Genomic DNA, 22521 nt, shown 5'->3' with positions numbered 1-22521 from the left:
GATAATGTGCATTTGGACTGCTATATCAGGCTGCTGCCTGATGGTGTATGGCTGCTTCACGGGAAGTGATCACATTCCTCCTTATTAGTGTCACAAGAGATGAACATATACAGTTCTCACATGTCAGGTACATCCTGCATGGACACATACTGCTGTCATCTGAGCAGCACCTTCTAAGTAGGGTATGGCTGGTTTTAGGGGCTTTTTGGGGTTGTGAGTATCACAGAGTCCTGGTCAGAGTGCATCCCAGTGCAGGAATAATAGGGTGGTTGTTGGACAGGCCTCACAGACGGCTCGCTCCCTCCCCGCTCGACAGGGCCCGAACTCCGGCCCACCTGGCATTTCCCCGCGACAAGCACCTGTACTCCGTCTCCCGACGGACCCTCTGCCCTCGGACCCCTACTCATCCCGGGGTCCAACCCCACCGGCTCTCCCGGCCGGGTCGAGCCGCCATCTTGGGCCCTGCACCACGCGGCCGCATGGCCTCCCCTCGACCCTAACCCCGGGCCTGGCCGGCCCCGACATCCCGGCACCACCATCCACCCAGGAGGTGAGCGGACCACTTGGCAGGTCAATGGGAGACCGAAGTGTCAAGGGCTCTCCCCCGCCAGGTGCCGATCGCCCCCAGCTCCCCCAGGCACTGGCTCCACCCCCTGCTGGGTGTCTGGACACCTTCATCCCGGACCCTCCGACCTCCCAGTGCGAGGGTCCGGACATCAAAGGGCACCAGCCCTATAACTGAGGCAGCTCCGGAGCAGGAAGGCAGTTGTATCCTGGAGTCGAGAGACACCGAGTGAACTCAACCCTGACGGTCTACTGGCGCTGCCGTAGCCCGCTCTTGTGAACCATCGTCCTGCCTGCTGGCGCTGCCGCGGCCTTCTGCAACATTCATCTTCCTGGGACCTGCTGGCGCTGCCGCGGCCCGTTGTAACGACCATCCTCACCGGGACCTGCTGGCGCTGCCGCGGCCTTCTGCAACAGTCATCTTCCTGGGACCTGCTGGCGCTGCCGCGGCCCGTTGTAACGACCATCCTCACCGGGACCTGCTGGCGCTGCCGCGGACCGTATATCTTCCGGGGACCTGCTGGCGCTGCCGCGGCCCGTTGTATCGACCATCCACACCGGGACCTGCTGGCGCTGCCGCGGCCCATACCACCTAACCACCAAGCTCGAGGATTGTGAGCTCATCATCATCTCATCCGAACTACCTGATTGGTAAATAGACTGTCCCGCTACCCCCTTCCCTACCTTGCGAGACTCTAATCGAGGGGACCCCTGAGTCCAGACCTCCTTGTACCATTTAACCGTACCTTAAATAAGTGCTTATAAAGAACACTGAACCTTATCCGTGTGTGATATCTGTCTGTGGGGGGGAAGTTACTTGTCTGTACGATCGCTGGAGACGGCTCTCCCCGGAGACCTCTCCTCCTGACCCCGGCCGACCCTCCCGGTCCGTCTACCTTTTCTAACATTGGTGGCCAGCGGCGCGATCCGAATCAACGCGTAATCGTACAGAGAGTAGCTCACCCCACGACAAAGCACGATGTCGACCAAAGATAGCAGCTCCACCGAGAAGTTCCAAATGGAAAAATTAGAAGAATACAACCACCGCGAACTGAGACAATTTTGCATAGAACTTGGCATTGCTACCACCGGCCTGAGCACCAAGGATGATCTGAAGCGCGCTCTTGAGTCGTGGACAGAAACTGGGGTCGCAGGACCCTCCGACCAAAGCAGCGTCACACCAGACCAAAACAGCATCACACCAGAGGGGAACGCCACGGCTCCCGAGGAGCGGGGAACGGGCCTCTCACAGGAGGAGATACGAGAAAGAGACAGAGTCAGACTACACGAATTAGAGATGGCACGACTCAAGATGGATGGGGAGCTCAAGTTAGCTGAACAGAAACTCAACCTCGAGCATATGCGGCTTCGAGAGGAACGAGAAGAAAAGCAGAGACAGAGAGAGCTGGAAGAGAAAAAAATAACGCTCGAGCACGAGCGCCAACTGGCGGAAATAGAACTGCGCAAACAGAATAAGGAACGGGGGGTGCCTGAGCGACCACACACCCCGGGGCCAATTGAGAAAAAAGTTCACATCCCCAAGGATGTGGTCCGCGAGTATGTCCGAGAAGACGACATACAACAGTGGTTTAAAGCCTATGAGATCGCAATGACCTCCCACCGGATCGACCGGAGTGACTGGGGGGCCGGACTTTGGGGGAGATTTATCAACGAGGGTCGCGATGCCCTGCTGCAGCTCCCCGATCACCAAATGTCGTCCTACGACCACATGAAGGCTGCCCTCCTCACCCGCTACGGCCTCACGCCCGAGATGTACCGCCAGAGGTTCAGAGATTGCACCCGGATCCCAGGTACAACTTGGGTGGAATACGTGAACTATTTCAGCCGGGCCTTCGAGGGTTGGATCAAGGGAAGTCAGGTCACCACCTACGAACAACTCTTCAACCTTATGGTATGGGAGCACCTGTCAAACAACTGTTTCGTCGAGCTCAGGCAGCACCTACTCGACAGTAAGCTGACTGACCCCCGGCAGCTCGCCACCGAAGCTGACCGGTGGGAAAGCACCCGAGTGGGCCGGAAGGGGCCACACGACCAGAACAGAAGCAACCAAGGCCAGCACCGTCCTCGGGGAGGAGGAGGGGGCCAGGGGCGAGGGAGAGACGCCTTACCAGCGACACCCGTGGCCAGCACCCCGCCTCCGGCCGGCCGGGGCAACCCCCCGTTGCGACCTGGGTACCGAGCCAACGTCACGTGCCACCGGTGCCAGCGACTAGGCCACTACGCCAACGATCCGAACTGCCCGCTAAACCAAACACCCAAGCTGCCGCTGCCCTGGGGGAAGAGCAGTCATCGGAGGGACCCGAGGAGTATGAGCCGGACCAGCAAGGGTGGGAACCGGCCGCCATGGTCCTGGCATGCTTAGGGGGAAGAGACATGGTTCCGCGGGCTCCCCTACCCGCCAACACCAGAAAATACGGTCAGTGGGTGACCATTAATGGACAGAGAGCCGAGGCCTTGCGTGACACCGGCGCCAGCGTGACGGCCGTCCGCTGTCACCTGGTGAAGCCCGAGCAGATCCTGCCGAACATTCTCTGCCCCGTCCGCTCGGCAGACAACTCTGAAAGCATGTGTAAGATGGCCTGCGTCCCGTTTGAATGGGGAGGGGTCTCCGGCCTACTGAAGGTGACGGTCCGGGACGATGCCCCCGTGGACTGCCTCCTGGGGAATGACCTCGAGAGTTCCCCGTGGGCCACCGTCGAGAGAAGAGAGCACTTGGGGATGCTGGGCCTCCCGGACTGGGCTGGCATAACCACCCGATCCATGGCCGCCCGTGCCGCCCCCCGATCAGAAGAAACTGAATGGCCAGCACCTCCGCCCCCGGTTGCCCCCGTAGAGGATAACGGCGAGTCCGACCTCCCGGACCCGACTACCGAAGAAGACGCGCAACCCCGGGACCTTCCGGATCTGGCTCAGTGGCGGCAAGAAGGGGGGCCCACCCAAGAACAGTTCCGCCAGGAACAAAAGACCTGTCCCTCCCTCGAGGGACTCCGCCAGCAAGCCAGCACCCAAAACGCCGGGGACACCACCGGAACCCACTGGGTCTACTGGGATAACGACCTGCTCTACAGCGAGCAAAGAATCGCCGAGCTAGGGGCCGGTCGAGTTCTGGTGGTACCGCTCCGCTTCCGAGACTTTCTGCTCAACCTAGCCCACGATGTCCCCCTGGCTGGACACCTGGGCCAGGATAAAACGTACAGTCGCCTGGTGACCCACTTTTTCTGGCCGAAAATGAGGAATGACGTCCTGAACCACTGCCGATCGTGCCCCACATGCCAAGCCAGCGGGAAGAGTGGCCGGAAGCTGAAGGCCCCTCTACAACCCTTCCCGGTGGTCACCACCCCGTTCGAGAGGGTGGGGATAGACATTGTGAGACCTCTGGACCCCCGCACGGCACAAGGACACAGGTTCATCTTGGTACTAGTGGACCATGCCACCCGCTACCCCGAGGCGGTGCCCCTCCGGACAGTGACCGCTCCAGTGGTTGGCCGGGCCCTGATGGGGATCTTCTCCCGAGTAGGCTTCCCCCGAGAAGTCGTCAGCGACCGAGGTACGAATTTCATATCAAAATACATGAAGTCCCTCTGGCAACAATGCGGGGTCACCTACAGATTCACGACCCCCTATCACCCCCAAGGGAACGGACTGGTGGAGCGTTTTAACCGCACTCTCAAAGGGATGATTGGGGGATTGGAAGAGCCCCTCCGTCGCCAGTGGGATGTACTGCTCCCGTGCCTTCTCTTCGCCTACCGGGAAGTTCCCCAGAAGTCCCTCGGTTTTAGCCCCTTTGAACTCCTATACGGACACCCTGTGCGAGGGCCCCTCAGCCTAGTCAAGGAAGGTTGGGAGATGGCCCCCCTAACGACCCCTCCAGACGTCTTCAAATACATCCTAGCCTTACGAAACCAGACCCGGCGCTTCAGGGAGATGGCCAAGGCGAACCTCGAGGCCAGCCAGGAGGACATGAAGAGGTGGTATGATCACAATGCCTCCTCCGTTGAATTCGAACCTGGGCAGCAAGTATGGGTGATGTCCCCCACCGAACCATGTGCCCTGCAAGATAAATGGACGGGACCCTTCAAAGTGGTCGAGCGCAAAAGCCCCGTCACTTACCTTCGGGTCCTCCACACCAACCGGCTCAAACCGCACTTTGTGCGCTCCGAACTAAGCCTCTTGATGGCTACGGACAGTGGCACAGAAGAAGACTCCGAGCCCCTCCCGGATCTCCTGAAGACTCAGGAGAAGGACGGCTCCGTGGACGGGGTCCGGCTCTCTGACGCCCTCACTTCGGAGCAACGCCAGGACTGCCGGGACCTCCTGCTGCAGTTCGCTGCCCTGTTCTCCCTCACCCCCGGGGTCACCCCCTGGTGTTTGCACGACGTAGACACCGGGGACAGTCCCCCTGTCCGGCACCGGGCCTACCGCGTACCAGATCGGGTACGGGCCTGCATACAGGAGGAAGTGGCCAAGATGCTCACGATCGGGGTCATCGAGCCCTCGGACAGTCCCTGGGCCAGTCCGGTCGTATTAGTTCCCAAGGCCGCTGCCCCCGGCTCCGCCCCTGAACTGAGATTCTGCGTCGACTACCGGGGCTTGAACGCTGTCACCCGGACCGACGCTCATCCCATCCCCCGAGCAGACGAGCTGATCGACCGGCTGGGGGCCGCCCGCTACCTTAGTATCTTCGACCTAACGGCGGGCTACTGGCAGATCGGCCTCACACCCAGGGCTCAGGAACGGTCAGCCTTCTCTACCCCCGATGGCCACTATCAATTTAAGGTCATGCCCTTTGGCATGAAGAATGCCCCCGCCACGTTCCAACGCCTTGTGAACCAGGTCTTGGCGGGGCTTGAAGAATTCAGCGCTGCCTACCTGGACGATATCGCTGTATACAGCCACCACTGGTCCGACCACCTCCGTCACCTCCAAGAGGTCCTACAAGCCCTCCAGCGGGCCGGCCTCACCATTAAGGCCGGCAAGTGCCAGATTGGCCAAGGGTCTGTGACCTACCTTGGGCACCAAGTGGGGAGCGGGCTGGTGGCCCCACTACAACTGAAGATTGCTGCCATCCAGTCCTGGCAGCCCCCCGTCACCCAGACCGAGGTCCGAGCCTTCTTGGGGCTCACCGGCTACTACCGGCGGTTTGTGAAGGACTACGGCAGCATCGTGGGGCCCCTCACGGGTCTCACATCCAAGAACCAGCCGAAGCGGGTCAACTGGACTCCTGATTGTCAAGCTGCCTTCGAGGAGCTGAAGGCCGCCCTGTGCACCGCCCCGGTGCTCCAGGCCCCCGATTACAGTCGGGAATTTGTGGTACAGACCGACGCCTCCGACCACGGCATCGGAGCCGTCCTCTCTCAGTTGAACCCCGAAGGTCATGACCAGCCGGTGGCCTTCATCAGTCGACGTCTCCTGGCCCGAGAACAGCGTTGGAGCACCATCGAGAGGGAGGCATTTGCAGTAGTGTGGGCCCTCAAAAAGCTCCGACCCTATCTCTTCGGTACCCACTTCCGGGTACAAACCGACCATCGACCCCTGCAATGGCTGATGCAGATGCGGGGGGAGAACCCAAAACTCTTGCGCTGGTCCATTTCCCTGCAGGGAATGGACTTCACTGTGGAGCACCGACCCGGCCAAGACCACGCCAACGCGGATGGCCTGTCCCGCTTTTTCCGCCTCGACGAAGAGAGTCCCCAAGGAGATGGGTGACTCTCCCCGCCTTCAGCTGGGGGGGACGCATGTTGGACAGGCCTCACAGACGGCTCGCTCCCTCCCCGCTCGACAGGGCCCGAACTCCGGCCCACCTGGCATTTCCCCGCGACAAGCACCTGTACTCCGTCTCCCGACGGACCCTCTGCCCTCGGACCCCTACTCATCCCGGGGTCCAACCCCACCGGCTCTCCCGGCCGGGTCGAGCCGCCATCTTGGGCCCTGCACCACGCGGCCGCATGGCCTCCCCTCGACCCTAACCCCGGGCCTGGCCGGCCCCGACATCCCGGCACCACCATCCACCCAGGAGGTGAGCGGACCACTTGGCAGGTCAATGGGAGACCGAAGTGTCAAGGGCTCTCCCCCGCCAGGTGCCGATCGCCCCCAGCTCCCCCAGGCACTGGCTCCACCCCCTGCTGGGTGTCTGGACACCTTCATCCCGGACCCTCCGACCTCCCAGTGCGAGGGTCCGGACATCAAAGGGCACCAGCCCTATAACTGAGGCAGCTCCGGAGCAGGAAGGCAGTTGTATCCTGGAGTCGAGAGACACCGAGTGAACTCAACCCTGACGGTCTACTGGCGCTCTTGTGAACCATCGTCCTGCCTGCTGGTGCTGCCGCGGCCTTCTGCAACATTCATCTTCCTGGGACCTGCTGGCGCTGCCGCGGCCCGTTGTAACGACCTTCCTCACCGGGACCTGCTGGCGCTGCCGCGGCCTTCTGCAACAGTCATCTTCCTGGGACCTGCTGGCGCTGCCGCGGCCCGTTGTAACGACCATCCTCACCGGGACCTGCTGGTGCTGCCGCGGACCGTATATCTTCCGGGGACCTGCTGGCGCTGCCGCGGCCCGTTGTATCGACCATCCACACCGGGACCTGCTGGCGCTGCCGCGGCCCATACCACCTAACCACCAAGCTCGAGGATTGTGAGCTCATCATCATCTCATCCGAACTACCTGATTGGTAAATAGACTGTCCCGCTACCCCCTTCCCTACCTTGCGAGACTCTAATCGAGGGGACCCCTGAGTCCAGACCTCCTTGTACCATTTAACCGTACCTTAAATAAGTGCTTATAAAGAACACTGAACCTTATCCGTGTGTGATATCTGTCTGTGGGGGGGAAGTTACTTGTCTGTACGATCGCTGGAGACGGCTCTCCCCGGAGACCTCTCCTCCTGACCCCGGCCGACCCTCCCGGTCCGTCTACCTTTTCTAACAGTGGTGTAGCACAGGATTGAGGTGCACTGGCAGAGCTGAGTGTTGGAGTGCAAGACCAGCAGGATGGGGATCAGGTTGTGGCTGAGGTGTCCTGATTTTTTAATATAAGGCAACAATGTCTCAACTGGTAATCACTTAAAAAGGCAAATATTATATATAAACTGATCAATGTCAAGCACATAGAAAAGGGAGACCATAAAGATTTAAAGAAGACCAGGGAAGTGGTTGGTATATTTTGAGGTAACAGTAGTTGTATCAGCACTACATTACATTATTTATATGGTAACCGAAGGTACACTGTACACAAAGGTGCTCGTGGAGAGGTGAACGGCGCGAGTGACAAGTGGAAAAGGTGAGATAACAGCGAACAACGGCGCAGAAAAGGCAAAGGATAATAGATGGTTACAAAAACAGTAGGTAGGACATTTTTACAGGATTTGCACTGTTTTTTGGAACCACAATGGCGCCTAGAGAAGCGCTGAATAGTCGACAGCGTTTCGACCCGGATGATTTCGGGTCTTCATCAGGACTGGGTTACCTCAAGTTGGATGGTGCTGTTCAGGGGATGAAAAGGAGGGGTGTTAGCAAGGGGAGCAGGTATAGGGAGAAGGCAAGGAAAGAAGTGCGGTACAAAGAGCAGAAAGGGCTACCTGTGGGACGGTAACCATATTAACTTTGCACGAAGGTAAATCACGAATGGAAGGTATCCAGGTAGGTTCGGGTCAGCATAGTGTGAAGGGTGCGATAATCAAGGAGTCCGGTAGCGAGTAAATCCTTGGGCTCGAGGAAGCAGGATAGCGTCAGAATGGGCGAGGAAGAAATTCAATGTGTTCAGATTTCGTAGTGATCCATGGGCTGGGAGTATCAATCATGCCCAGTAAACGGAAACGGAGAGGTACCGATCCTTAGCTCAAATGAAGTGAGATCCAGGCTTCCTAGGAGACGGAATGAATCCAGGTGTGGCATAGATACGGTCGTCCGTGACAGAGTTGAGGTGCACTGACAGAGCTGCATGTGCCTCAGTGCAGGAATAGCTGGGGTTCTACCGGTTGGATCGGCGTGCACTGACAGAGCTGTGAGTGGGTCTTAGTCTTGAATAGCAGGTTGTGCTGTAGGGCAGGATTGAGGTGCACGAGGGGAGCTGCATGTGTGTCCCAGCCTTGAGTAGCAGCTTGGAGTGCAGATCATGATCGGGGTGCTTTGACAGAGCTTCTTGTCAAGGAGAGCAAGCATAGCAATGGTACATCAGGTCAGGATTGATGTTCCTTGTCAGACCTGCATGTGAGTCTTACTGCATGATGACCATAAGATGCTACAGGACAAGACCGGGGTGCATTTGCAGAGCTGTATACGTTAGTCTCAGTGCAAACATAGTTGAAGGTGCTACAGAACAGGATAGAGGGGCCTTGGCAGAGCTGGAAGTGAGTCTCACTGCAGGATTAGCAGAGGATGCTACAGGATAGGACTGAGGTCACCGGCAGGGCTGTGTGGGAGTTTCTGTGCATGAACAGCAGGATGTGCTGCAGGAGAGGACTGAGGTCACTGGCAGGGCTGTGTGGGAGTTTCTGTGCATGAACAGCAGGATGTGCTGCAGGAGAGGACTGAGGTCACTGGCAGGGCTGTGTGGGAGTTTCTGTGCATTAACAGCAGGGTGTGCTGCAGGACAGGACTGAGGTCACTGGCAGCACTGTATGGGAGTTTCTGTGCATGAACAAGGGTGTGCTGCATGAGAGGACTGAGGTCACTGGCAGGGCTGTGTGGGAGTTTCTGTGCATGAACAGCAGGGTTTGCTGCAGGAGAGGACTGAGGTGCACTGGCAGGGCTGTGTGGGAGTTTCTGTGCATGAACAGCAGGGTTTGCTGCAGGAGAGGACTGAGGTGCACTGGCAGGGCTGTGTGGGAGTTTCTGTGCATGAACAGCAGGGTGTGCTGCAGGAGAGGACTGAGGTGCACTGGCTGGGCTGTTTGGGAGTTTCTGTGCATGAACAGCAGGGTGTGCTGCAGGAGAGGACTGAGGTCACCGGCAGAGCTGTGTAGGAGTTTCTGTGCATGAACAAGGGTGTGCTACAGGAGAGGACTGAGGTGCACTGGCAGGGCTGTGTGGGAGTTTCTGTGCATGAACAAGTGTGTGCTACTGGAGAGGACTGAGGCGCACCGGCAGGGCTGTGTGGGAGTTTCTGTGCATGAACAAGGGTGTGCCACAGGAGAGGACTGAGGTGCACTGGCAGGGCTGTGTGGGAGTTTCTGTTCATGAACAGCAGGGTGTGCTGCAGGAGAGGACTGAGGTCACCGGCAGGGCTGTGTGGGAGTTTTGTTGCATGAACAAGGGTGTGCTGCAGGAGAGGACTGAGGTGCACTGGCAGGGCTCTGTGGGAGTTTCTGTGCATGAACAGCAAGGTGTGCTGCAGGAGAGGACTGAGGTGCACTGGCAGGGCTGTGTGGGAGTTTCGTTGCATGAACAAGGGTGTGCTGCAGGAGAGGACTGAGGTCACCGGCAGAGCTGTGTGGGAGTTTCGTTGCATGAACAAGGGTGTGTTACAGGAGAGGACTGAGGTGCACTGGCAGGGCTGTGTGGGAGTTTCTGTGCATGAACAGCAGGGTTTGCTGCAGGAGAGGACTGAGGTGCACTGGCAGGGCTGTGTGGGAGTTTCTGTGCATGAACAGCAGGGTTTGCTGCAGGAGAGGACTGAGGTGCACTGGCAGGGCTGTGTGGGAGTTTCTTTGCATGAACAGCAGGGTGTGTTGCAGAAGAGGACTGAGGCGCACTGGTAGGGCTGTGTCAGAGTTTCTTTGCATGAACAAGGGTGTGCTGCAGGAGGGAACTGAGGTCACCGGCAGGGCTGTGTGGAAGTTTCTGTGCATGAACAAGTGTGTGCTACTGGAGAGGACTGGGGTGCACTGGCAGGGCTGTGTGGGAGATTCTGTGCATGAACAGCAAGGTGTGCTGCAGGACAGGACTGAGGTCACCGGCAGGGCTGTGTGGGAGTTTCTGTGCATGAACAGCAGGGTGTGCAGTAGTACAGGACTGAGGTGCACTGGCAGGTCTGTGTGGGAGTTTCTGTGCATGAACAGCAGGGTGTGCTGCAGGAGAGGACTGAGGCGCACTGGCAGGGCTGTGTGGGAGTTTCTTTGCATGAACAAGGGTGTGCTGCAGGAGGTGACTGAGGTCACCGGCAGGGCTGTGTGGGAGTTTCTGTGCATGAACAGCAGGGTGTGCTGCAGGAGAGGACTGAGGTGCACTGGCAGGGCTGTGTGGGAGTTTCTGTGCCTGAACAGCAGGGTGTGCTGCAGGAGAGGACTGAGGTCACTGGCAGGGCTGTGTGGGAGTTTCTGTGCATGAACAAGGGTGTGTTACAGGAGAGGACTGAGGTCACTGGCAGGGCTGTGTGGGAGTTTCTGTGCATGAACAGCAAGGTGTGCTGCAGGAGAGGACTGAGGTGCACTGGCAGGGCTGTGTGGGAGTTTCTGTGCATGAACAAGGGTGTGTTACAGGAGAGGACTGAGGTGCACTGGCAGGGCTGTGTGGGAGTTTCTTTGCATGAACAGCAGGGTTTGCTGCAGGAGAGGACTGAGGTGCACTGGCAGGGCTGTGTGGGAGTTTCTTTGCATGAACAGCAGGGTGTGTTGCAGAAGAGGACTGAGGCGCACTGGTAGGGCTGTGTCAGAGTTTCTTTGCATGAACAAGGGTGTGCTGCAGGAGGGAACTGAGGTCACCGGCAGGGCTGTGTGGAAGTTTCTGTGCATGAACAAGTGTGTGCTACTGGAGAGGACTGGGGTGCACTGGCAGGGCTGTGTGGGAGATTCTGTGCATGAACAGCAGGGTGTGCTGCAGGACAGGACTGAGGTCACTGGCAGGGCTGTGTGGGAGTTTCTGTGCATGAACAGCAGGGTGTGCTGCAGGAGAGGACTGAGGCGCACTGGCAGGGCTGTGTGGGAGTTTCTTTGCATGAACAAGGGTGTGCTGCAGGAGGTGACTGAGGTCACCGGCAGGGCTGTGTGGGAGTTTCTGTGCATGAACAAGGGTGTGCTACAGGAGAGGACTGAGGTGCACTGGCAGGGCTGTGTGGGAGTTTCTGTGCATGAACAGCAGGGTGTGCTGCAGGAGAGGACTGAGGTGCACTGGCAGGGCTGTGTGGTAGTTTCTGTGCATGAACAGCAGGGTGTGCTGCAGGAGAGGACTGAGGTCACTGGCAGGGCTGTGTGGGAGTTTCTGTGCATGAACAAGGGTGTGCCACAGGAGAGGACTGAGGTGCACTGGCAGGTCTGTGTGGGAGTTTCTGTGCATGAACAACAGGGTGTGCTGCAGGACAGGACTGAGGTCACTGGCACGGCTGTGTGGGAGTTTCTGTGCTTGAACAGCAGGGTGTGCTGCAGGAGAGGACTGAGGTGCACTGGCAGGGCTGTGTGGTAGTTTCTGTGCATGAACAGCAGGGTGTGCTGCAGGAGAGGACTGAGGTCACTGGCAGGGCTGTGTGGGAGTTTCTGTGCATGAACAGCAGGATGTGCTGCAGGAGAGGACTTAGGTCACTGGCAGGGCTGTGTGGGAGTTTCTGTGCATGAACAGCAGGGTGTGCAGCAGGACAGGACTGAGGTCACTGGCAGGGCTGTGTGGGAGTTTCTGTGCAGGAACAGCAGGGTGTGCTGCAGGACAGGACTGAGGTCACTGGCAGGGCTGTGTGGGAGTGTCTGTGCAGGAACAGCAGGGTGTGCTGTAGGACAGGCTTAAGGTCAATGTGGAGGTTTGAGATCCCCTCGCAATGCTGTGGGTGAGTCTCTATGCAGAAGCACCAAGGCACTACAGATTCACCTTAAGGGGGTATACTGTCCTACCACTCCCCTCCTGTCACCTAAACAGCTCCCAGGGATCCAGGCTTCAAGTCAGGTCTCTCCCCAATGTTACTCCTGAATCCTCACTCTCCCTCATGTGCTCCACGTGTACTCTCTCCTCTCTCTCCAGTCCTCTTCTTTTACTTTAATATCATTACTTGCTCTCTCCTAGCAACTCCTTCTTTCATTCTTCCTTTATGTTTCCCCGTCAACCTTAGCCTTGTCCACCTCCCGTTCCTTCTGCCCTCTCATCCACCATCCTCTTTACCGTTCTATTATAACTCCTCCTCTCCCTCACCTCTGTCACCCTTACCTTATTTTCCCTATTCTAAGCCTCCCCTCTTTTCTTTCTACCCCATCATATTAACTTCTCTACTACACCCCTTTACACCTCTTATTCGTTGCTCTCATCCTCATTTCCAAACCCCTTCCCCCCAAGCCGGAGATATTCTTCTACCACACTTTCCTCTTCCTCACTCTCTCCCCCGGATCCACTGCCATTTTGTTTCTCTTCTGTCCATTTCTCTCTCCTGATGCACTCCCTTCACTCTCTTCCCTCATCCACACTTTATTTATCCTCCAGTCTCCCCTTCAGCTCCCAATACTCACTCCCAACTGCCCTTGTTCCCTTCCCTGCTTTCCTACTTTTCCAGCACTCCTAGACATATGTTACCTCTCTCCATATCTGTTCATTCCTGCCCTCGCCCGTCCTCTCTCTTCCCTCTCTCCCTGATGCCCTCCCTCGCTCTCCCCTCTATACTCTGCCTTCTGATCCGTTCCCTGCCCTCCTGTACACACCTTCCCTCTCTCCATATCTACTCCAGTCCTTCCCTCACCCCTGCATCCCCCACCTTCTCACTCTTCTGCCCCCTTCCCTTCCCCTGCCTTCCACACACCTTAGCCCTCCCCCATTTGCTGCCACTCCTTCCTTTGCTCCTTCATGTTCTCCCCTATGAACCTTCCCTTGCCTTCCTGTACACACCTTCCCTCTCTCCATATCTACTCCAGTCCTTCCCTCACCCCTGCATCCCTCACCTTCTCACTCTTCTGCCCTTTTCCCTTCCCCTGCCCTCCACGCACCTTACCTCTCACCCCATTTGCTGCCACTCCTTCCTATTCTCTCCTATGAACCTCCCCTTGCCTTCCTGCACGCACCTTACCTCTCACCCAATCTGCTTCCGTCTCTACTGTCACCCCACCGCCTGCATCCCCCCTTCCACTCTCCATTCTGAACATACCTTACCAGTCTCTCCTGCTGTTCCAGTTCCTGCCCTCTATGTCCCTCACCTGCACTCTTCCCCTGCCTGCTCCTCTGCCTGTTCTCCTTTTTGCCCCTCTCCCTTCCCTGTTCCCCCGCACACACCTTATCTCTCTCCCCATCTGCACCCATTCCAATATGTCACCTGTCTTTCTATACCTCTTCTCATTCTGCCTCTCTACCTTACTGGTCTCTCTCTAGATCTTACGAAGGCGTTTTGTCTTTTCTCGATTCATGTCTCATTCAGTTACTGCTACTGGTGCCACTACCCAGCTGTGGTTGGTTGTAAACTAACAGTCGAACCTCAACTATTGGTGCACTGTGTTCATCCAGGCTTTCTTTCAGTTCGGTTGTCGCTGTCGACTGGGAGCGTCTCACCAACAGAAACTATTTCATGAGCAGTGTTTTGAATGATTGGAAGCAAAAATCAGTGGTGGCTGGTATCGGGCAGAGTGGCGAGTTGTGGGGGTGACGACGACAGGAAAAAAAAAGAAAACTACTTACCTTGTGCTCACCGCATCGCCGACCCGGTCCTTCTTTTGCTGCAATGCACAGGCTCCCAGCCTCCTCTGCGGCCAATCCTGACGCTCCTCTCATGAATGACAGCAGAGTCAGGATTGGCCTGAGTGCCCTTGATTTGTGCTCCCAGAGGGACTGGGAGCCGTGCCTGCTGTCTCCAACCAAGCAACACAGCTCGGGTTAGAGACATCAGTGCGCATGTCGGTTCGGCCGTCCTGAGATGGCCGACTAAACCGACATGCGCGCTGACAGCAGTAGAGAAACACTCCCCTCCAGCCTGTCATCGTCTGGCCCCGCCCCAAGACTCGTGTTTAAAACAAAACCTATGCTATTTTGGTTTTAATTTTTTGAGTTTTGCGGCTGCTGGCAAGGGGAAGATGCTCCTTCGCCATAGCTGAGGAGCCGCCGCAAGCTAAATATCAGGCCTGGCAAAAATGTTGAAACCAGCCTCACGCTGCAGTTGGGTGCTACTAGAATCGGGTAATGGGGTACTGGTGGGGTCATGGCAGCCCTGGCGTCTCTGAAAGCAGTCCCTTACCTGGAGCCCACCAACAGGGTACCAGTCTGGTCAGTCCAACCATGCTCATAATGTCCTAACATGAGGATTACAGGCACCCCTGGCTTTGCAGACGCTCAGTTGGCAGGATCTGAGGAACTTTAGATGATTGCTTGACACTGAGCCCACCTTCAGGTGCTCACCCCAAAAGGAATTAAATGAAGAATGAAGAGAATTGGTGGATAAACTTGAATTGGCGAACATTGACAGTCAGCACTAGCCAGTGGTTCCTCACGAGTGATCTGACCAATTGAAGCCGTGCATAAGGAGTGTTTCTGCAGGAAAGCCACATTTGAACACTCTAAATGAAGACGGCTGAACTCAATGCTCCGAGCATCAATAGACAGTCAAGCCCCTTTCTAGGTGGTGAAACCTTTACTTGCATCCACTTAAAAGCTTCAAGCGGTCACCTGCACACCTCTGCCGTTGTATCTTCGCCTTATATACTCACTCTTCCCCACAAACTAGAACAGTCATCTTAACCCCCATGGGTAAGAACCAAAATTACTTGTGTCGCTAGGATATACCATCACACATTTGCATATAATGGTGAACAAAAGTATGTGTGATTTGTGGGTGTGTGGGGGAAGAAGTGGCACACAAGGGAGAGAGCTAGAAAACTCATGCACTCTCAAGAGTGCTAAAAGAAATAAATGTCTCTGAATGTGAGCAGTGGAAGAATGCAAGTCATCTAATAAAAAAATATGGTAAAGAGGCTCTGCTCCACAGGAGGGACAAATACAAGAAGAGGAAGGCAAGCCACGGAATAAGAAGCAAGCAAATGTGAGTGACAATAAAGCAGATCAATGGAAAGCAATGGGTGGGCTCTAAGTCCACTGTAAGTTTTTGAAATGATTTACAAAAGGTTTTGCCCACAGACAGCTAAACAATGAGTGCTAGGTGAGTGCTAAATAATTACTCCAAAGGCAGTACAGAATCTACAGAATCTCCATGAAAAACACAAAAAGATCACACGACACTCAGGGCCTCACTAGTATTACACGTCCTATCAGAGAGCGCTTGAAGACAGTCAAAAGACAGTCAAAGAGTTACACAATTCCTGGAAGCACCAAAACAAACGCTCTGAGAAACTATGTGATCCCTTAGAAACGCATAACACAGAAACAGCAACCGCCTTGGATCATACTTTCACTCAAAGGCAAGTGACCAGTTCCAATCAGCACCCTAACAACCAACACTGCTGACCCTTAATACTCAAATTAAACTGCACTCCTCCAACATATTGACTGAAAGAAGAATCTGTGTATGTGTTTTCTTCTGAAAAATCAATAAAAAAAGTGTTATAAAAAAGAAAAGGAATCTGCTCACCTAATCAGTCATAAACATGACAGGTTGCTCAGATTAATTCCCTCCAAAAATCTTCAAAACCATCCTTATAGAATCCTCTGCTGCTGTTTGTGCCAGAGAGACCATCAGTTCCTCCCCCTTAACAGGAGAATTGAAAACTACCTTCAGTAAACAAATATTAGAAAACAGGAACTTGACCTGATTTCAGACCCAGGATAAGCATTGATCTGGTACTAATTGGCATCTGGGATGACCTCATGAAATCTGCTACACCAGGAGAGTGGCTGTGTTACTTTTACTTGAACCATCATCAGCATTTGACATGCTCTCTCACCAAATACTAGTGCAAAGACTTTATAATACAGGTGCCCAGGGCACTGTGTTGAGATGGATATCATCTTATCCTAAGGGTGGAAACGAAACTATCTCAATGCCACCTTTTGGCTCCAACCAACACCACAGAAGTAGGCGTACCACAGGGGTCAACAATTACATCAGTAATTTTGAAAACCCATCTAGACCCTCTTCCTGACCTCATGAAATCAGGCAATCCCACCTGCTAGAACTATGCAGATGAAGCCCAGATCATCCTAAAATTGGAGCAAACTTCCAGTGTGAATACATCAGGACTCAACAAATGTCTATTAACGGTTGAACAATGGATGCTAATGACTCACTTCAAACTTAACTCTTCAAAAAACAGAAATACTCAGCTGGGAAGCCTGAAAAATCATAATCCTATATAAGATTTGTCCCTCGAAAGCGAGACACCCATTGACGGCGTCAAGTGAAGTAAAATGTGTTTGTGTGATCAGAGACTCAAAGCTCTCTTTTTGAAAACAAAATCAAAAATGTGGCAAAAGATACTTTCCGGTAGCAGCCGCTACTGGTTGCAGTAGCATCTAGGTCCTGAGGTTCTTAGGGCGATGCAACACTTAATGCAAAGATTTCCAAGTTGCCCCTGCATTTCCTAGGCCCATAGACCTGGCTTGACAACAGTGTCGTGTTGCATGCAGTGTGGCGGCATTATCTCCTCCACCAGATAGGCTGATAAAGTCAGTGGAGTTTGCAAGGCCTTTATGCCACAAGTGCAGCAATACGGTGATCATTTGCTTTTTACTTAACACATTAACGATGCTCTTGCAAATCAAAGGGTGTTATTTTGTGAGCTTAAGCTGTCTGCTGGTACATGTACAAGAGTGCTCAAAAATACATTGAAAGAAGTATACATGTTATCTGCTTATCCGTAACATGCACAATTATCAGGGCTGGACTGGGGCAAAGGGAAAGCAGCAGATATTCCTATGGGAGGGGCAAGCTGTATAATGTTAGCAGTTTTACTTTGCCAGGTGTGTAATGCTCATGGGTACTTTGGTAGATCCTGGCGTAACAAGCATTGGCAATGCCAGTCTTTTCTGCATTCAAATATACACAGGGTGGTTTTCATGCTCCAGTAATGCAGAAGAGGTAGGTAGCTCATGGGTAGCAGCAGCAGACTCTGATTTCTCAGATACAGGGAAACTTGCACGGCCGCTGTACATTCTGCGCGTGTGTTGGTAAAACTTGTTGAATACCTTTTCACTATATGATAACCAAAAGGACTGGTAGAATCAGAGTAGGGTATGACAAGGGAGTTGTGGTAGGACAGGGGTTCAGGGTTGAAGGAGGAGGGAACAACAGGAGATCTAAGGAGGTGAGGGGTGAGGGCAGCGCTAGGTTCAGGTGGGTCAGTAGAGCAGGGTCAAAATGATGAGGAGCCGTTCAGATCCAAGTGAGGGTGAGGGGTGGGGAGCAGTGAGGCCCAAAGTGGTAAGGGATAAATACAAGGTGCAAAGGGAGATGAGGGCAGTGCCAAGTCAACAAGGCAGGGAACAGCACAGAGGGCAGCACAAGGTCCAGAGAGTGAGGAAGAACAGAGTCCACAGGGAACCAGCACCAGGTTAAGGAAGGGGGAGCACAGGTTTAGGAAGGGCATGGGTAGAACTGAAGGGTCCCGGGGAGCATTGAAGGATACAGGTGGCATCATAGGAAAAGAGTTCTGGGGGAGTAGTGCTGAGTCTTAAGGAATCAGTGTTGCATCTGGAGGTCATTGCCTGGTCTGGGGGAGCAGGACAGGGTCCTGGGGGCGCAGTCTAGCATCCAACTGGAGAGAAGCACTGAGTTTGGTAGAGAGGCGTAGCTTGGTTCATGGGGCAGCGCAGGATTGGGGTAAGTAACACAGAGTTCAAGCTAGAGAGCAGCACAGACTCTAAAGACCAAATTTATCAAAGAGTTGCATCGCCCTTACGCCACGCAAATGGGCGCAAGTGGGACGCAACTCTTAAGTTAGATCTATCAAGCCATGCAAGGCCACCTTGTGCGGCCCTTAGTGGCTGGATTAATCTAGAGAAACAAAGTGCAAATCACTGCGTTGCATTACACTGCCTCAAGGAGGCGTTCCATGGGTGGAGCGTGGGTGTTCCCCCATGGATTTTGGCACATTCATACATTTAGCATTACTGGTAAACCTGGGAATGCTTCAAAATGCTGCGCATCCCCAGGGGAGGCGTAGCAAAGAGAGATATCTTTAGTTTGCCTCGTTTTTACTTCTCTCTATGTGTGCTGCAGAACCCAGCACACAAAGAAGGAGGAAAATGCCTCAGGGAATTGTTTTTGTGCAGGAAGGCGTCCATTCCTGCACAAAAGCAATCCTGCCTGTGACGCAGGCACCCTTGCACCATGGGTGCAAGGGTACCTGCGTTGGCACAAGGCAGCACATGGAGCGCCGTTTACTGTTAAAAACAGCACATTCCTGCCTTTTCCCTATCACGCAGCGCAGCATGGTGGCTTGCTGCCCTGCATGATTTTTTTCTTATTATGCCTCTAAATCAGCCTTAGCAAGGAGTCTACATATCAGGCAGCAGCAGTTCAGCCACCTCTCCTCATTTCATAGCTACAGCCAGGCAGCAGCAAGGGCAGGCTTCTGCCGTCACTCAAGAAGTACAGCTCGGCCAGCAGTAGGGCAGCTTTTGTCCCTAGAGTCCACTGTGGTAGCAGTAGTGTAACCGTTCAGTCCCCTTGAAATGGACAGCGGAGTGAGGATGATCGGTATCAGACCGCGAGCAGGTTGGGGGGGGGCAGGTAGCGTGTCGCAAGGGGCCAGGACAAAGGTAGCACACTAGGGACTCACAGCAAGCTGCACCATGTGATGCCTGCACACTCACCTTGCATGTGCCTGCTAGTGCCTGCTTCCATGGTCTCTCCTAGCTGTTGTGGGTACAGACTAGAGTTCGCACAGGATGAGGCCAGTGGCATAGCAAGGTCAGGTGGCATCCGGTGCGGAAAATTTCTTGTCACCCCCGGCTTGACAAAATGGCAAAAATATGTGTTTAAAACACATATTTTTGCCATTTTGTCATCCCCCTCAGTGATGACACTTGTCACCCCCGGCTTGACGAAATGACAAAAATATGTGTTTAAAACACATATTTTTGCCATTTTGTCACCCCCCCCCCCCCTCAGTGATAACACCTGGGGCGGCCCACACCCACCGCACCCCCCTTCCTACACCACTGGATGAGGCGTGAGTGGGGTCCAGGCAGTTGTAGAGCACGTTGGGGACAAGCAGTATTTGGAAAGAAAGAGGTATAACTAGGCAGAGCAGACTCAGGGTAAGGGACAGGCAGAGTTAAAGCAATATTCAGCCATGCAAGCACTGTGCGTTTTTTGTTTTTCTGCAGATTTACATAGCGCAAACTCCACCCGATGATATTGGAGCGCTTTACATGAGCACCAGTTACGTTACACAAGGACACATTCATTTTTTTTTTTGGTTGGCACAGGGAGATTAAGTGATTTACCCAGAATCACAGGATGTGGAGTCGACCCAAAAGGCTCGAACCTTGGTTTCACAGCTGCAAAGTTGCAGTCTAGCCGTGAGACCACATCGTCTCCCCGTTGGTGACTGTGTGATGTTACTGATGTTGACACCATCAGTTCTGGCCAGAACAAGCCCCACATATACAGCTTTACCCAATGGTCTTGCTTCCATTGGTAGATGAAGGAGGAGCCATTTATATATTGAGGATTGTGTGCACTGCAACAAACAGACGCTTTGTGATTCATGCATTGCAAAGGAAGCTCTTTGACAGTGTAAGATCATTGTTAGAGAATGCAAGGATGCAAAAATGGCTGGTGAATCCACAGTGACTTCCTACTAGGGTCCGTCCGACATCGGTCAGGAGCCGTAACCAACCGACCTGCTGTCATCGGTTACGGCCCTGCAAGTACGATGCGACCGAACCCTGTTCGGTCGCACTCGTATGCTTCACAATGGGAGCATGCATTCCGAGCGGAATGCATGCTTACATTGTGAAAAGCAGGCATGCAGTTCATCCCTGAACCCTGTGGCCGACACACCAAGGTGCCCGCCACCGGGTGCAGGGATCAACAGAGGGGCACCATACATGCCCACAGGCCACCAATCGGCGTCCTCGCACCCATGGGGGCCCTACTGGGGACCCCCAAAGACAGTTTCCAACTGCCTTTTTGTGCCGGAAAGACCGGCACGAAAAGGCAGTGAAAAACTGCCATCGTACTCCCTCAGTCGTGAAGAGGCGGCCGGGGAGTACTGAAGGATTTCTGGATGGCGGACGGGCCGAGCCCATCGGAAGCCATCCGGAAATCCAAGTCCTTTCCAACCGAGCCCTTCGGGCTGGCTTGGTCGGAAAGGAATCAGGCCGACACGTTCCGATTCGGTCGGAATGTCTCCGACCATCGTTCGGAGTCCTTCCTGCCGAAATCGGAATCGGCCCCTCAAGTAGTCAATATCACTATAGATGCACTCAAATAGTTTGCACCTACTAGCACCACTGTGGCAAAATGTAAAAAACAGGGATAAGATCAATGTTTTCCTAAATTACCTATGGGAGGCGACCCAATTTTCACCCCAAAACATTCCTCGGGAAGGTGAAACTCACTTGCTATGCTTGTTTGGTACAGTATGGAACTGCTATTGCAAAGCTTTCTAGGTTTGCTTCTGGTTCAGACAGGGACATGCCATTGGGACTGGAGGAAGTTACAACAATTAGGCAAACGGGGCCTGGCGGGTTATGGTGACTACATCCCCGACTTATGCGCCTTCATCTGCCGCTGGCAACTTCACCGAAGAACGCTGTGTTTTCTCCCCACTCATCATCCTCATTAGGAGTGGTATTTTTTGTTGTTGTAAACAATCACATTTATGTGCATAGGGGTTCAGCTACCTATGAGTAGAGGCATGATTTTTTGAGACTTTTTTTAATACATTGATTTAACTTAGGTGGCAGAAAGGTTAATTGAATGATAATAAACTCCCATGATGGCGCTTGTTTTGGGAAGTATGGTTTGTCAGCCAGGTTGTGCCATGTGGAAACGGGCAGAAGGGAGTGGTGCGGTGTCTTGACTACTCCTGTGCCCTTCCTCGGAGCTTGTCAAGGATGCAATGACTTGTTTGGGACCCGATAGCTGCCCTCCTCGGTAGCTGCCTTACAGACATGGGTACATGTTGGGTACTTGATCAAAATGTTCACAGAAAGGCTTTCTTGTACAAAAAAGTAACCGTGGACTTTGTTTTGCATCCAGCGGTCTGTTGTTGAATTTAATACTGGGGGCAAAAATCTGTCCTCTTGCCTTATCCACACCCTCCAGGCTTAAAGGAAGCACAGGAAGAAATGAAGCACAGTACAACGTCACTGACACTGCTACGCATGCGGACTTCCAGAACTTCTAAAACTGCTAGAAAACGTTAGCAAAGCCCTTGCAGCACTGTGGCGCGTGCAGGATGTCACGAGGCGAGCTGCAGGTTGCCTCATGTTTGTATTTTTGTGGGCATGTGGTTGGTTGTTCAAGGCTGTTGTCAAAACGTGACGTACGCTGTGAAGGAGTTAGTTGAATTATCCGTGAGAAAGCAATATCGGTGTCACCATAGTGGGACCGAAAGCACTGCTACGGTCATCCCTGAGACCTCACGGGGTTGAACTCCTCTCTCTCTTGACATTCACGGATAGTTGGTGACCGGATTGTGTTAGCCACCCTCGTTTGTTTTCTCTCCCTCCCCTGAACTGTTTACCTATTTTTCATGTTGTATTTTTTAGGTCTCGCTAGAGTCAGCGCATGCGCTGCGCTTGCGAGAAATCTAGTAGGTGGTTTCAAAGTGCTACCCAGGCCGGCCACCAGCTTGCTATTACGCAAACAAGCGTGCGCGACGTGCACAGCACTTTTTCCCGTTGTGCGCGCGTGTGCGCACAACTCGCGTCATCACTCGCGTTTTTAAAAAAAAAAAATTATTTCATTTCGAGGCCGCGCGGTATTACTTTTACGGCCGCGCGGCCAATGCTTGTTTGTCATGTAATGTGTATTACTGCACTGGGCCCCGTTTATAAGACTACTAGACCCCTGTTTGGGTTAAATTGCTATATGAATGATGGCTATTCTGAGAAGAATAGAAACAAAAGTTTCTTCCTGCTGTATCAATCCTCTGAAGAAACGCATTAATACGTTCAGATGCAAGTCTTGTAGCCATTGTA

General features: G+C 54.0%; 1 long non-coding RNA gene across 1 annotated transcript in view; it reads right to left on the bottom strand.

The window, feature by feature from the left end:
- Positions 1-22521, bottom strand: part of LOC146799519 (uncharacterized) — an 84452-nt gene that overhangs the window by 27551 nt on the left and 34380 nt on the right. The window lies entirely within an intron of this gene.

Source organism: Triturus cristatus, chromosome 9 (genome assembly GCF_964204655.1).
Source record: "Triturus cristatus chromosome 9, aTriCri1.1, whole genome shotgun sequence".
In the NCBI taxonomy this organism is placed as follows: Eukaryota; Metazoa; Chordata; class Amphibia; order Caudata; family Salamandridae; genus Triturus; species Triturus cristatus.
This window is presented reverse-complemented; position numbering and strand designations above follow the sequence as displayed.